At 31.4% G+C, this 6,000-nt stretch overlaps 1 pseudogene; it reads left to right on the top strand.

The window, feature by feature from the left end:
* Window positions 1-215: 215 nt before the first annotated feature.
* The window catches only part of LOC142330947 (T-complex protein 1 subunit beta-like), a 41,156-nt pseudogene continuing 35,371 nt past the window's right edge, over window positions 216-6,000 (top strand).

Below are 6,000 nucleotides of genomic sequence, written 5' to 3'. Positions count from 1 at the left end.
TCTCCTGTTGCATGTTCTCCCATTTGGGGCAGTCCAGCTTCCAAGAATTTAATCTTCAGCAAAAGAATGTGGATGGCTAAAAGGGGAGATGTAGAGGTCATCAGAATTATTATTTTGTTACTATTAATTTGTAGTTGCTTTGATATTCATTTGTTTTGTGTGCATTATTAAGGTTATCTCTATGTACATGGATTTGTGATTTGTATGTATGATAGATTCGCAAGTGTTCCTCTGGAGAACTTTCCAGTGTTCATTGTATGTTTGAAACTGCATCCTTTTTACAGACATAGAACATTATGTGGTTAAAGAAGTTCAGTTTATATTCCAGAGGTTTGTATGTTCTGTTTGGCAATTATATTTTTTATATATAACCTGATTTAAATAACCTAATTATAATATTTAAAAAAAATAGGGATTAATAAAATAGAATGTGGGGAGTAAAATTGTAAAAAAACCTATAAAAAATTTCTAAAAGATGTTAAAAAGGTTTCACAAATATTTAAAAGTATTTAATATAATCACTCATCCTGATCATATTAGAGGTAATAAACACATAATTTCAAATATAAATAACACAAAGGTAAGTAATGATAGATTTAAATCTCTTACTCTAAAGAAAATAACGTAATACAGTCAAAAATACAATCAATGAATAAAGTTTGAATTCACAATGATTTTATTATTGAAATAGTATATATAATGACAACTCTTCAAATTCAAATTAAAATACCAATAACAACAGTTCCATTCTCTGTGTCATATTATAATAGCAGCAGTATGAACTCATTTATATAAGATACTGAGAGGATGAACATAACTGTGTATATTTTAATTATTTAAGATATGTTTTTTAATAATAAAGTAATAGCAAGAGAGTTGCACCTTATTTGGTATCTCACCAAATATTGTTAAAATATTAAAAATATATGGATAAAAAAATTAAACTGATTGTAAGAAAACAATCCATCACAGATCAAGCTATGGAATAGGATTCTGTAAGACTACTACAAACACACCATTACTGGGTTGAAATGAATTAAAACTGTATTTTTCAAGCCTTTTTCCTTGTAAAGAGCCTGAAAATTGTTCTGGTATTACAAGGGATGATAAGGAAGTAAGTTACACCCCTCTATAAAACAAACACATATTTATGAGACAATCTTTTTTTTTATTGAATAAAAAATCTACATATTTCTATCTATTTTTCGATATAATCACCAAGCTTTTTCTAAACACGTTTCATACTTTGTGACAAGTTTTTCAATTCTACTCTCATAAAAATTTCATCCAATTTCCTTCAACCATTTAAGGACTTCTTTCAGTTCATTATCATTAGATAATTGCTTCCCTCCCCAATCTCACTAGAGAGAACCAAACAGGTGGTAGTTGCAGGTTGCTAGGTCAGGGCTGTAAGGCAGATGAGGCCGCACTTCCCACTTGAATTTTTGCAGTAACTCTTGTGTTACATGAGCTGAATGAGGAGTAGCGTTGTCGTGAGGAAAACCGACTCCATCACTCAATTTTCCGTGTCTTTAATGGCTTTATGCAATCTTTTTAAAGACTCACAGTAAGATTTGGCATTGATTGTTGTTCCTTGGGGCATAAATTTACTTTAAATAACTCCCTCAAAATCGAAAAAGACTATCGGCATAAACTTTCGAACACGTGGGGATGTTTTCATTTTTTTTGGCTGGGGTGAATTTTTGTGTCTCCATTCATGTGATGCTCAGGAGTGTAATGAAGCATCCAGCTCTCATCCCCTGTGAGATTTGTTTCAAAGATTGTGTACCAGTCCTGGAATAATGTTGAAGAAGAAGAAAGAGCAGATTCAAAACATTGATATTTGTGGTTACCGGTCAACAGATGTGGCACCATCGTGCACACATCTTATGGTAACCTAGCTGATTGTGAATAATTACAAACACACTACCATAACTGATGTTAAGTTCACTTACAATCTCTTTAATTTTAATGTTCCGTTTACTGATGATCATTTCATTCATACATTCCATGTTTCCTGACATGTTTGCAGTTGAAAGACACCCAGCATGCAGTTCGTCATTCACATTTGTTCTTCCGTTTCTGAACATTGGCAACATTTTGTGACCATGGGACATGACATTGCATTCTCACCGTATATCTCAACAGTTTAGTGATGAATTTCACAACAGTTGTAATTTTTTGCCCAAAAAATCGAACTAATGAACGCACTTCTATGCTGGATGAAACCTCTAGAGGACATGCCATATTGACAACGACACTACCCACATACTGAGTGTTGTACAGAATTGCTGCTGGGGGACCATGAAGACAACAACACAACCAGTGCTCCACCGCAAGATATTAATATATCCCTTTCAGTCCAAGAGCATGGCAAGGGTATAACTTATTTTTTGATCCAGCTCTTGTACATTACCAATAAAATATTACAGTATTGGAATCAAGTTTTATATAACAGAGTCCTATGGAATAACAACTTCCACCCAATTTGAAAATAGTTCTTTATCATATCTAATAATTCTTAATTCTAAATATGTACTATTATTCTTCATGTAAACAATTAGCATATCTTCATACAAAATTATTATTCCTGTACATAATAATTCATATATACTCAAATTCACTTCACAGAACTTAATTAACAATAAATTAGTAAATTTTCAGGTAAATTATATAACTAAAACACATTTTAAAAAATAACTTACAAAATAATCAAATTGCTCATTAAGTTATTCTCTTTGATCGTTATCATTTTTTGGTATCACTGTTAAGTATATCTTACAAAAATTTGGACATGATCTCATAAGATTTTCTATTACAACTTTGCCCAAAAATCCTGTACCCCCAGTAACTAGTATTGTTTCTCCATAAAATTGTTGTATTGGAGTTTCTGATAAACACTTTTAGAGGTTTATGCTACTTTTAGATGTCTCTTACAAATAAAGACTTTACAATACAACACAATCACATTTTTAAATACAATAATTACATTTCCAAACTGCATATTTTGTAAACTACTTTTTATTTAGAAAGATTATATAAAGTAACCAATATAAAACAATCATTTAAAAAGAAATAGAAATACCAGTTAGAAAAAAGTGATTATTTTCTTTGTTAGGTAACTAAATAGCATAATTTTTCAGAACTTACTGCCTTTACATTAAATCTGATTAATTTTTTTTATGTTGTTTTGTATCAGTGCTAAATGACTCATCTATAAATTTGGAATACTTTCCTGATTGATTTATTGTTTATTTTACTGATCGCACTTACTGGAAGTCAAGTAAAATGCTTGAAGGTGATTCTTTCTTAGCTGTGAGTTCATCTGTTGTTTCACAGTCCTGATTCTGAATGTTTTCTTGATTGTAACAGTTTAGAAATCCGTTTGAAGGATAATATCATAATGCCGTTTGTTCTCAAACAAATCCTGATTGTATTTAACACTATAACACACTATATAATCAGTAATATATATATATATATATATATATATATATATACGAGGTGCGACAATAAAGTAATGAGACTGATTTTTCTTTGCAAGATGTGGCAACCCTGCAGCTTGCGTAGACACACCATATTTGACCTTGGTCTATAAGCTACTTCCAGTCCAAGCGGCACATTGATGCAACTGCTCAATCGTGAGTTGTGCTGTAATAAGTGAACACGTGTTACTGTCTCTCGTTACAGAAATGAAACTGAAAAATATTGCGCAACAGTATGCCATTTCTTTTAGCGTTAAATTGGGTGAAAACACGACGACAACTTATGGTAAGCTTCAGAAGGCTTTTGGAGAGGAGGTTATGTCAAGAGCTCAAGTTTTTCGGTGGCATAAGATGAAGATCGCAGTGGACGACCATCAACCTCACGGACAGATGTCAACTTGACCAGGGTGCGTGAAATCGTACGATCTGATCAAAGATTATCCGTGAAAATGATTGCAGAAGATTATAATGATTTTATGGAATATAATTTTAAAAACAAAACAAAAGTTGCTGGTAGTTTTCAGGACGTGGTTGTACTGCTCTGATCAATATTACCAATGCTACTGTGTGTACCGGTGCTAGGTAGCAGCACACCATTTGATATTATCATCAGCTCACCAGTGTATCACTCCATGATAGTTCTCTTAGTACTGCGTTTCATCAGTGGTCTGCACTGGTTGACAGGAAAGGCAATAAAACCTGGTATGAAGCTAGAGGTTGATAAAAGATCTCTTGGAGGGGTGGCCTATTTTCTCTCAATATATTCCTCTTAGGTTGCATAAATATGAGTTAAAATGCTATAAATTATGTTTAACATCAGGTTATACAGTATTTCTTATTTATTATGATAAATTTGCATATTCAAGCAAAGATGTATACAAAATCATAATTAATTTAATGGACGAAGGAAGATTGCTGAATGGAGAGAATTTCTATACTAATTTACCAATTCTTAAAGAATTATTGGAAAAAAAGCATTTTATTATGGAACTCTTCTGGCAAACACAAAAGGCCTACTTTTAGATTTTATTAAAAAATGCAGAAAAAAGGAGGAGTTAACTGTGTCTGCAAATATGGAATGAATGTAATAAAAGAGACAAATAAAAGTTATGATGATATGTTATAATTTTACAATTTTTATGTGTTTACAACTTTAATATTTACTAGTTTGCTTCCAAATTTTCATTGTTGTATTATTTTAATAAAAATATTACAATTTTTTTCCACTATGTAAAACACACTTAAGTGTATTTATTTATTATAATATATAGAAGTTAAAGAAGAAAATTAATTATAATAGATTAGAAGTAAATAGAGGTAGTTTGAGCTATTTGTCTTGTTATTATCGTATTTTGTAATAAGAAAGTGCCTTCTGAATGAAAAGTCCAAACAAACGCCGTTATGGCTTACAGATGTACAGATATCTCAATTAGCTGAATATACTCAGCACATATCATTTTAAACTGATTATAGCTGAAGGAAACTGTATTGGACTAGCTTTGTCATTCTCGGCACCTGTGTGCCAGGATGTCCTACAATAATCTTAAGTGCAGTAAGTAGGTGTACTGACTGTGTAGTACCTGATAATTTGATACACCAAGATACCACAACAGCAGCGGGTTAAAAAAAAGAAATGAAGATAGTGAGTTTTCTCTTAGTTCTTGAGAAGAAATATCAACATTCTCACATATTTTGAATAATTCCAAATTTTTGAAGGAGTTAATGAACTTTTAACTCCACGAAGTCAAGAAAGACCTTGTAAGAAAGAACTGTCAGTGGAAGAACTGACATAAACAACTTGGTAAGGCTATTAAGCTGTAAGTGATTGATTATCAATACTTGAATATACTGTATTTTTTGCTGGAGGAAATTGTGTTGAAAGGTTGACTAACTACCTCTTTTTCAACTTTCACTTTAGTCTACTTTCAAAGAGATTGAAGGTTGACCTCAGGTATCAAGCCTTTCTCTAGAGATACAAATCAGCATTGTATTGCTATATGTCTACACAAATAAAAAATTCTCAGACTTAGTCGGAGGAAAGTCTCCAACCTAGCTCTCTAAATTTTTCCATATTTGCCAGAGTTATTCTGTGCAAACCAATCCCCATTTAATGCTTGAAATGCATTCTGTAAGAGTTTGGCAGTTACTCTTGAATGATTACTTTCGGCAGCAAAGATTTTAAAACAAAGTTAGGGCTTGTTAACTGCTATGTGTTAATATTTGGTTTCAAATACGGGCTTATAACCAGGAGGGAAGTTCATGGATAGTGTTTGAAAACATTATTTAAAGAAAGGTTATATTGAATAATAAGGTTTGAAATTTGTTTGCCTTTATTATTAATGATATTGTGATTGGAAAATAATTTCTCAGTAATATTTAAATCTATTGTTAAACTGTAAATTACTAGTTTTTGTGAAAATACATCAGTAAAAAAAATATATAAATTTTTGTTTTACATTACAATTCTTCTTGTGATACATACATAAATCATCAAAGGAATAAATGTCACTAATAG

This window comes from Lycorma delicatula, chromosome 10, assembly GCF_047948215.1.
Source record: "Lycorma delicatula isolate Av1 chromosome 10, ASM4794821v1, whole genome shotgun sequence".
Lineage (NCBI taxonomy): Eukaryota > Metazoa > Arthropoda > Insecta > Hemiptera > Fulgoridae > Lycorma > Lycorma delicatula.
The sequence above is the reverse complement of the archived record's forward strand: the minus strand, read 5'-3'. Positions and strand labels throughout refer to the sequence as shown.